Consider the following 12,058-nt stretch of genomic DNA (forward strand, 5'->3'; position numbering starts at 1 on the left):
CTTCGATTCATATCGTATCTAAAACCGCATCAAAACTGCAAATATCAGTTTAAACTATCATTTTTTGATACAAACAGTTATATATTCATGTCAATATTTTTCAAATTCTAGTCAAAATCGGCGTCTTTGGGCATTTTAGTAACGAAAACCTTAATAAACTATTAGATTTCGACGTAAGGCAACCTTTCTGAGTCAAATAGTTGCCGATTTCGATAAAATCTTAGTCAGAATCTACTTTTTCGCCTTTTATTGTACCCAAATCTACCTTAGAAATGCAGATATATACTAAAAACACCTTCTTTTGGGACAAATAATTGGTTTTCGCCCTTGATTTACGGAAGATTATAGCCAAAACATGCATTTTCATAACTTAGCGAACTGAAATCTACATTAAAACTGCAGATAACTACTTAAAAATTCACTTCCTTGAATTGATAATAGGTTTTTCTTTGTCATTTTAAACAGATTCCAGTCAAAATCGGCTTCTTCGATTCATATCGTATCTAAAACAGCATCAAAACTGCAAATATCAGTTTAAACTATCATTTTTTGATACAAACAGTTATATATTCATGTCAATATCTTTCAAATTCTAGTCAAAATCGGCGTCTTTGGGCATTTTAGTAACGAAAACCTTAATAAACTATTAGATTTTGACGTAAGGCAACCTTTCTGAGTCAAATAGTTGCCGATTTCGATAAAATCTTAGTCAGAATCTACTTTTTCGCCTTTTATTGTACCCAAATCTACCTTAGAAATGCAGATATATACTAAAAACACCTTCTTTTGGGACAAATAATTGGTTTTCGCCCTTGATTTACGGAAGATTATAGCCAAAACATGCATTTTCATAACTTAGCGAACTGAAATCTACATTAAAACTGCAGATAACTACTTAAAAATTCACTTCCTTGAATTGATAATAGGTTTTTCTTTGTCATTTTAAACAGATTCCAGTCAAAATCGGCTTCTTCGATTCATATCGTATCTAAAACAGCATCAAAACTGCAAATATCAGTTTAAACTATCATTTTTTGATACAAACAGTTATATATTCATGTCAATATCTTTCAAATTCTAGTCAAAATCGGCGTCTTTGGGCATTTTAGTAACGAAAACCTTAATAAACTATTAGATTTTGACGTAAGGCAACCATTCTGAGTCAAATAGTTGCCGATTTCGATAAAATTTTAGTCAGAATCTGCTTTTTCGCCTCTTATTCTACCCAAATCTACCTTAGAAATGCAGATATATACTTAAAACACCTTCTTTTGGGACAAATAATTGGTTTTCGCCCTTGATTTACGGAAGATTATAGCCAAAACATGCATTTTCATAACTTAGCGAACTGAAATCTACATTAAAACTGCAGATAACTACTTAAAAATTCACTTCCTTGATTTGATAATAGGTTTTTCTTTGTCATTTTAAACAGATTCCAGTCAAAATCGGCTTCTTCGACTCATATCGTACCTAAAACCGCATCAAAACTGCAAATATCAGTTTAAACTATCATTTTTTGATACAAACAGTTATATATTCATGTCAATATCTTTCAAATTCTAGTCAAAATCGGCGTCTTTGGGCATTTTAGTAACGAAAACCTTAATAAACTATTAGATTTCGACGTAAGGCAACCTTTCTGAGTCAAATAGTTGCCGATTTCGATAAAATCTTAGTCAGAATCTGCTTTTTCGCCTCTTATTGTACCCAAATCTACATTAGAAATGCAGATATATACTTAAAACACCTTCTTTTGGGACAAATAATTGGTTTTCGCCCTTGATTTACGGAAGATTATAGCCAAAACATGCATTTTCATAACTTAGCGAACTGAAATCTACATTAAAACTGCAGATAACTACTTAAAAATTCACTTCCTTGAATTGATAATAGGTTTTTCTTTGTCATTTTAAACAGATTCCAGTCAAAATCGGCTTCTTCGACTCATATCGTACCTAAAACCGCATCAAAACTGCAAATATCAGTTTAAACTATCATTTTTTGATACAAACAGTTATATATTCATGTTAATATCTTTCAAATTCTAGTCAAAATCGGCGTCTTTGGGCATTTTAGTAACGAAAACCTTAATAAACTATTAGATTTCGACGTAAGGCAACCTTTTTGAGTCAAATAGTTGCCGATTTCGATAAAATCTTAGTCAGAATCTACTTTTTCGCCTCTTATTGTACCCAAATCAACCTTAGAAATTCAGATATATACTAAAAACACCTTCTTTTGGGACAAATAATTGGTTTTCGCCCTTGATTTACGGAAGATTATAGCCAAAACATGCATTTTCATAACTTAGCGGACTGAAATCTACATTAAAACTGCAGATAACTACTTAAAAATTTACTTCCTTGAATTGATAATAATTTTTTCTTTGTCATTTTAAACAGATTCCAGTCAAAATCGGCTTCTTCGACTCATATCGTACCTAAAACCGCATCAAAACTGCAAATATCAATTTAAACTATCATTTTTTGACACAAACAGTTATATATTCATGTCAATATCTTTCAAATTCTAGTCAAAATCGGCGTCTTTGGGCATTTTAGTAACGAAAACCTTAATAAACTATTAGATTTCGACGTAAGGCAACCATTCTGAGTCAAATAGTTGCCGATTTCGATAAAATCTTAGTCAGAATCTGCTTTTTCGCCTCTTATTGTACCCAAATCTACCTTAGAAATGCAGATATATACTTAAAACACCTTCTTTTGGGACAAATAATATTACAAATAAGATTATAGCCAAAACATGCATTTTCATAACTTAGCGAACTGAAATCTACATTAAAACTGCAGATAACTACTTAAAAATTCACTTCCTTGAATTGATAATAGGTTTTTCTTTGTCATTTTAAACAGATTCCAGTCAAAATCGGCTTCTTCGACTCATATCGTACCTAAAACTGCATCAAAACTGCAAATATCAGTTTAAACTATCATTTTTTGATACAAACAGTTATATATTCATGTCAATATCTTTCAAATTCTAGTCAAAATCGGCGTCTTTGGGCATTTTAGTAACGAAAACCTTAATAAACTATTAGATTTCGACGTAAGGCAACCTTTCTGAGTCAAATAGTTGCCGATTTCGATAAAATGTTAGTCAGAATCTGCTTTTTCGCCTCTTATTGTACCCAAATCTACCTTAGAAATGCAGATATATACTTAGAACACCTTCTTTTGCGACAAATAATTGGTTTTCGCCCTTGATTTACGTAAGATTATAGCCAAAACATGCATTTTCATAACTTAGAGAAACTGAAATCTACATTAAAACTGCAGATAACTACTTAAAAATTCACTTCCTTGAATTGATAATAGGTTTTTCTTTGTCATTTTAAACAGATTCCAGTCAAAATCGGCTTCTTCGACTCATATCGTACCTAAAACCGCATCAAAACTGCAAATATCAGTTTAAACTATCATTTTTTGATACAAACAGTTATATATTCATGTCAATATCTTTCAAATTCTAGTCAAAATCGACGTCTTTGGGCATTTTGGTAACGAAAACCTTAATAAACTATTAGATTTCGACGTAAGGCAACCATTCTGAGTCAAATAGTTGCCGATTTCGATAAAATCTTAGTCAGAATCTGCTTTTTCGCCTCTTATTGTACCCAAATCTACCTTAGAAATGCAGATATATACTTAAAACACCTTCTTTTGGGACAAATAATTGGTTCTCGCCCTTGATTTACGGAAGATTATTGCCAAAATATGCATTTTCATAACTTAGCGAACTGAAATCTACATTAAAACTGCAGATAACTACTTAAAAATTCACTTCCTTGAATTGATAATAGGTTTTTCTTTGTCATTTTAAACATAATTCCAGTCAAAATCGGCTTCTTCGATTCATATCGTATCTAAAACCGCATCAAAACTGCAAATATCAGTTTAAACTATCATTTTTTGATACAAACAGTTATATATTCATGTCAATATTTTTCAAATTCTAGTCAAAATCGGCGTCTTTGGGCATTTTAGTAACGAAAACCTTAATAAACTATTAGATTTCGACGTAAGGCAACCTTTCTGAGTCAAATAGTTGCCGATTTCGATAAAATCTTAGTCAGAATCTACTTTTTCGCCTTTTATTGTACCCAAATCTACCTTAGAAATGCAGATATATACTAAAAACACCTTCTTTTGGGACAAATAATTGGTTTTCGCCCTTGATTTACGGAAGATTATAGCCAAAACATGCATTTTCATAACTTAGCGAACTGAAATCTACATTAAAACTGCAGATAACTACTTAAAAATTCACTTCCTTGAATTGATAATAGGTTTTTCTTTGTCATTTTAAACAGATTCCAGTCAAAATCGGCTTCTTCGATTCATATCGTATCTAAAACAGCATCAAAACTGCAAATATCAGTTTAAACTATCATTTTTTGATACAAACAGTTATATATTCATGTCAATATCTTTCAAATTCTAGTCAAAATCGGCGTCTTTGGGCATTTTAGTAACGAAAACCTTAATAAACTATTAGATTTTGACGTAAGGCAACCATTCTGAGTCAAATAGTTGCCGATTTCGATAAAATTTTAGTCAGAATCTGCTTTTTCGCCTCTTATTCTACCCAAATCTACCTTAGAAATGCAGATATATACTTAAAACACCTTCTTTTGGGACAAATAATTGGTTTTCGCCCTTGATTTACGGAAGATTATAGCCAAAACATGCATTTTCATAACTTAGCGAACTGAAATCTACATTAAAACTGCAGATAACTACTTAAAAATTCACTTCCTTGATTTGATAATAGGTTTTTCTTTGTCATTTTAAACAGATTCCAGTCAAAATCGGCTTCTTCGACTCATATCGTACCTAAAACCGCATCAAAACTGCAAATATCAGTTTAAACTATCATTTTTTGATACAAACAGTTATATATTCATGTCAATATCTTTCAAATTCTAGTCAAAATCGGCGTCTTTGGGCATTTTAGTAACGAAAACCTTAATAAACTATTAGATTTTGACGTAAGGCAACCATTCTGAGTCAAATAGTTGCCGATTTCGATAAAATTTTAGTCAGAATCTGCTTTTTCGCCTCTTATTCTACCCAAATCTACCTTAGAAATGCAGATATATACTTAAAACACCTTCTTTTGGGACAGATAATTGGTTTTCGCCCTTGATTTACGGAAGATTATAGCCAAAACATGCATTTTCATAACTTAGCGAACTGAAATCTACATTAAAACTGCAGATAACTACTTAAAAATTCACTTCCTTGATTTGATAATAGGTTTTTCTTTGTCATTTTAAGCAGATTCCAGTCAAAATCGGCTTCTTCGACTCATATCGTACCTAAAACCGCATCAAAACTGCAAATATCAGTTTAAACTATCATTTTTTGATACAAACAGTTATATATTCATGTCAATATCTTTCAAATTCTAGTCAAAATCGGCGTCTTTGGGCATTTTAGTAACGAAAACCTTAATAAACTATTAGATTTCGTCGTAAGGCAACCATTCTGAGTCAAATAGTTGCCGATTTCGATAAAATCTTAGTCAGAATCTGCTTTTTCGCCTCTTATTGTACCCAAATCTACCTTAGAAATGCAGATATATACTTAAAACACTTTCTTTTGGGACAAATAATTGGTTTTCGCCCTTGATTTACGGAAGATTATAGCCAAAACATGCATTTTCATAACTTAGCGAACTGAAATCTACATTAAAACTGCAGATAACTACTTAAAAATTCACTTCCTTGAATTGATAATAGGTTTTTCTTTGTCATTTTAAACAGATTCCAGTCAAAATCGGCTTCTTCGATTCATATCGTATCTAAAACCGCATCAAAACTGCAAATATCAGTTTAAACTATCATTTTTTGATACAAACAGTTATATATTCATGTCAATATTTTTCAAATTCTAGTCAAAATCGGCGTCTTTGGGCATTTTAGTAACGAAAACCTTAATAAACTATTAGATTTCGACGTAAGGCAACCTTTCTGAGTCAAATAGTTGCCGATTTCGATAAAATCTTAGTCAGAATCTACTTTTTCGCCTTTTATTGTACCCAAATCTACCTTAGAAATGCAGATATATACTAAAAACACCTTCTTTTGGGACAAATAATTGGTTTTCGCCCTTGATTTACGGAAGATTATAGCCAAAACATGCATTTTCATAACTTAGCGAACTGAAATCTACATTAAAACTGCAGATAACGACTTAAAAATTCACTTCCTTGAATTGATAATAGGTTTTTCTTTGTCATTTTAAACAGATTCCAGTCAAAATCGGCTTCTTCGATTCATATCGTATCTAAAACAGCATCAAAACTGCAAATATCAGTTTAAACTATCATTTTTTGATACAAACAGTTATATATTCATGTCAATATCTTTCAAATTCTAGTCAAAATCGGCGTCTTTGGGCATTTTAGTAACGAAAACCTTAATAAACTATTAGATTTTGACGTAAGGCAACCATTCTGAGTCAAATAGTTGCCGATTTCGATAAAATTTTAGTCAGAATCTGCTTTTTCGCCTCTTATTCTACCCAAATCTACCTTAGAAATGCAGATATATACTTAAAACACCTTCTTTTGGGACAAATAATTGGTTTTCGCCCTTGATTTACGGAAGATTATAGCCAAAACATGCATTTTCATAACTTAGCGAACTGAAATCTACATTAAAACTGCAGATAACTACTTAAAAATTCACTTCCTTGATTTGATAATAGGTTTTTCTTTGTCATTTTAAACAGATTCCAGTCAAAATCGGCTTCTTCGACTCATATCGTACCTAAAACCGCATCAAAACTGCAAATATCAGTTTAAACTATCATTTTTTGATACAAACAGTTATATATTCATGTCAATATCTTTCAAATTCTAGTCAAAATCGGCGTCTTTGGGCATTTTAGTAACGAAAACCTTAATAAACTATTAGATTTCGACGTAAGGCAACCTTTCTGAGTCAAATAGTTGCCGATTTCGATAAAATCTTAGTCAGAATCTGCTTTTTCGCCTCTTATTGTACCCAAATCTACATTAGAAATGCAGATATATACTTAAAACACCTTCTTTTGGGACAAATAATTGGTTTTCGCCCTTGATTTACGGAAGATTATAGCCAAAACATGCATTTTCATAACTTAGCGAACTGAAATCTACATTAAAACTGCAGATAACTACTTAAAAATTCACTTCCTTGAATTGATAATAGGTTTTTCTTTGTCATTTTAAACAGATTCCAGTCAAAATCGGCTTCTTCGACTCATATCGTACCTAAAACCGCATCAAAACTGCAAATATCAGTTTAAACTATCATTTTTTGATACAAACAGTTATATATTCATGTTAATATCTTTCAAATTCTAGTCAAAATCGGCGTCTTTGGGCATTTTAGTAACGAAAACCTTAATAAACTATTAGATTTCGACGTAAGGCAACCTTTTTGAGTCAAATAGTTGCCGATTTCGATAAAATCTTAGTCAGAATCTACTTTTTCGCCTCTTATTGTACCCAAATCAACCTTAGAAATTCAGATATATACTAAAAACACCTTCTTTTGGGACAAATAATTGGTTTTCGCCCTTGATTTACGGAAGATTATAGCCAAAACATGCATTTTCATAACTTAGCGGACTGAAATCTACATTAAAACTGCAGATAACTACTTAAAAATTTACTTCCTTGAATTGATAATAATTTTTTCTTTGTCATTTTAAACAGATTCCAGTCAAAATCGGCTTCTTCGACTCATATCGTACCTAAAACCGCATCAAAACTGCAAATATCAATTTAAACTATCATTTTTTGACACAAACAGTTATATATTCATGTCAATATCTTTCAAATTCTAGTCAAAATCGGCGTCTTTGGGCATTTTAGTAACGAAAACCTTAATAAACTATTAGATTTCGACGTAAGGCAACCATTCTGAGTCAAATAGTTGCCGATTTCGATAAAATCTTAGTCAGAATCTGCTTTTTCGCCTCTTATTGTACCCAAATCTACCTTAGAAATGCAGATATATACTTAAAACACCTTCTTTTGGGACAAATAATATTACAAATAAGATTATAGCCAAAACATGCATTTTCATAACTTAGCGAACTGAAATCTACATTAAAACTGCAGATAACTACTTAAAAATTCACTTCCTTGAATTGATAATAGGTTTTTCTTTGTCATTTTAAACAGATTCCAGTCAAAATCGGCTTCTTCGACTCATATCGTACCTAAAACTGCATCAAAACTGCAAATATCAGTTTAAACTATCATTTTTTGATACAAACAGTTATATATTCATGTCAATATCTTTCAAATTCTAGTCAAAATCGGCGTCTTTGGGCATTTTAGTAACGAAAACCTTAATAAACTATTAGATTTCGACGTAAGGCAACCTTTCTGAGTCAAATAGTTGCCGATTTCGATAAAATGTTAGTCAGAATCTGCTTTTTCGCCTCTTATTGTACCCAAATCTACCTTAGAAATGCAGATATATACTTAGAACACCTTCTTTTGCGACAAATAATTGGTTTTCGCCCTTGATTTACGTAAGATTATAGCCAAAACATGCATTTTCATAACTTAGAGAAACTGAAATCTACATTAAAACTGCAGATAACTACTTAAAAATTCACTTCCTTGAATTGATAATAGGTTTTTCTTTGTCATTTTAAACAGATTCCAGTCAAAATCGGCTTCTTCGACTCATATCGTACCTAAAACCGCATCAAAACTGCAAATATCAGTTTAAACTATCATTTTTTGATACAAACAGTTATATATTCATGTCAATATCTTTCAAATTCTAGTCAAAATCGACGTCTTTGGGCATTTTGGTAACGAAAACCTTAATAAACTATTAGATTTCGACGTAAGGCAACCATTCTGAGTCAAATAGTTGCCGATTTCGATAAAATCTTAGTCAGAATCTGCTTTTTCGCCTCTTATTGTACCCAAATCTACCTTAGAAATGCAGATATATACTTAAAACACCTTCTTTTGGGACAAATAATTGGTTCTCGCCCTTGATTTACGGAAGATTATTGCCAAAATATGCATTTTCATAACTTAGCGAACTGAAATCTACATTAAAACTGCAGATAACTACTTAAAAATTCACTTCCTTGAATTGATAATAGGTTTTTCTTTGTCATTTTAAACATAATTCCAGTCAAAATCGGCTTCTTCGATTCATATCGTATCTAAAACCGCATCAAAACTGCAAATATCAGTTTAAACTATCATTTTTTGATACAAACAGTTATATATTCATGTCAATATTTTTCAAATTCTAGTCAAAATCGGCGTCTTTGGGTATTTTAGTAACGAAAACCTTAATAAACTATTAGATTTCGACGTAAGGCAACCTTTCTGAGTCAAATAGTTGCCGATTTCGATAAAATCTTAGTCAGAATCTACTTTTTCGCCTTTTATTGTACCCAAATCTACCTTAGAAATGCAGATATATACTAAAAACACCTTCTTTTGGGACAAATAATTGGTTTTCGCCCTTGATTTACGGAAGATTATAGCCAAAACATGCATTTTCATAACTTAGCGAACTGAAATCTACATTAAAACTGCAGATAACTACTTAAAAATTCACTTCCTTGAATTGATAATAGGTTTTTCTTTGTCATTTTAAACAGATTCCAGTCAAAATCGGCTTCTTCGATTCATATCGTATCTAAAACAGCATCAAAACTGCAAATATCAGTTTAAACTATCATTTTTTGATACAAACAGTTATATATTCATGTCAATATCTTTCAAATTCTAGTCAAAATCGGCGTCTTTGGGCATTTTAGTAACGAAAACCTTAATAAACTATTAGATTTTGACGTAAGGCAACCATTCTGAGTCAAATAGTTGCCGATTTCGATAAAATTTTAGTCAGAATCTGCTTTTTCGCCTCTTATTCTACCCAAATCTACCTTAGAAATGCAGATATATACTTAAAACACCTTCTTTTGGGACAAATAATTGGTTTTCGCCCTTGATTTACGGAAGATTATAGCCAAAACATGCATTTTCATAACTTAGCGAACTGAAATCTACATTAAAACTGCAGATAACTACTTAAAAATTCACTTCCTTGATTTGATAATAGGTTTTTCTTTGTCATTTTAAACAGATTCCAGTCAAAATCGGCTTCTTCGACTCATATCGTACCTAAAACCGCATCAAAACTGCAAATATCAGTTTAAACTATCATTTTTTGATACAAACAGTTATATATTCATGTCAATATCTTTCAAATTCTAGTCAAAATCGGCGTCTTTGGGCATTTTAGTAACGAAAACCTTAATAAACTATTAGATTTTGACGTAAGGCAACCATTCTGAGTCAAATAGTTGCCGATTTCGATAAAATTTTAGTCAGAATCTGCTTTTTCGCCTCTTATTCTACCCAAATCTACCTTAGAAATGCAGATATATACTTAAAACACCTTCTTTTGGGACAAATAATTGGTTTTCGCCCTTGATTTACGGAAGATTATAGCCAAAACATGCATTTTCATAACTTAGCGAACTGAAATCTACATTAAAACTGCAGATAACTACTTAAAAATTCACTTCCTTGATTTGATAATAGGTTTTTCTTTGTCATTTTAAGCAGATTCCAGTCAAAATCGGCTTCTTCGACTCATATCGTACCTAAAACCGCATCAAAACTGCAAATATCAGTTTAAACTATCATTTTTTGATACAAACAGTTATATATTCATGTCAATATCTTTCAAATTCTAGTCAAAATCGGCGTCTTTGGGCATTTTAGTAACGAAAACCTTAATAAACTATTAGATTTCGTCGTAAGGCAACCATTCTGAGTCAAATAGTTGCCGATTTCGATAAAATCTTAGTCAGAATCTGCTTTTTCGCCTCTTATTGTACCCAAATCTACCTTAGAAATGCAGATATATACTTAAAACACTTTCTTTTGGGACAAATAATTGGTTTTCGCCCTTGATTTACGGAAGATTATAGCCAAAACATGCATTTTCATAACTTAGCGAACTGAAATCTACATTAAAACTGCAGATAACTACTTAAAAATTCACTTCCTTGAATTGATAATAGGTTTTTCTTTGTCATTTTAAACAGATTCCAGTCAAAATCGGCTTCTTCGATTCATATCGTATCTAAAACCGCATCAAAACTGCAAATATCAGTTTAAACTATCATTTTTTGATACAAACAGTTATATATTCATGTCAAAATCTTTCAAATTCTAGTCAAAATCGGCGTCTTTGGGCATTTTAGTAACGAAAACCTTAATAAACTATTAGATTTCGACGTAAGGCAACCTTTCTGAGTCAAATAGTTGCCGATTTCGATAAAATCTTAGTCAGAATCTGCTTTTTCGCCTCTGATTGTACCCAAATCTACCTTAGAAATGCAGATATATACTTAAAACACCTTCTTTTGGGACAAATAATTGGTTTTCGCCCTTGATTTACGGAAGATTATAGCCAAAACATGCATTTTCATAACTTAGCGAACTGAAATCTACATTAAAACTGCAGATAACTACTTAAAAATTCACTTCCTTGAATTGATAATAGGTTTTTCTTTGTCATTTTAAACAGATTCCAGTCAAAATCGGCTTCTTCGACTCATATCGTACCTAAAACCGCATCAAAACTGCAAATATCAGTTTAAACTATCATTTTTTGATACAAACAGTTATATATTCATGTTAATATCTTTCAAATTCTAGTCAAAATCGGCGTCTTTGGGCATTTTAGTAACGAAAACCTTAATAAACCATTAGATTTCGACGTAAGGCAACCTTTTTGAGTCAAATAGTTGCCGATTTCGATAAAATCTTAGTCAGAATCTACTTATTCGCCTCTTATTGTACCCAAATCTACCTTAGAAATGCAGATATATACTAAAAACACCTTCTTTTGGGACAAATAATTGGTTTTCGCCCTTGATTTACGGAAGATTATAGCCAAAACATGCATTTTCATAACTTAGCAAACTGAAATCTACATTAAAACTGCAGATAACTACTTAAAAATTCACTTCCTTGAATTGATAATAGG

The sequence above is a fragment of the Cylas formicarius genome, unplaced genomic scaffold, assembly GCF_029955315.1.
Source record: "Cylas formicarius isolate icCylForm1 unplaced genomic scaffold, icCylForm1.1 PGA_scaffold_20__1_contigs__length_1931585, whole genome shotgun sequence".
NCBI lineage: Eukaryota > Metazoa > Arthropoda > Insecta > Coleoptera > Brentidae > Cylas > Cylas formicarius.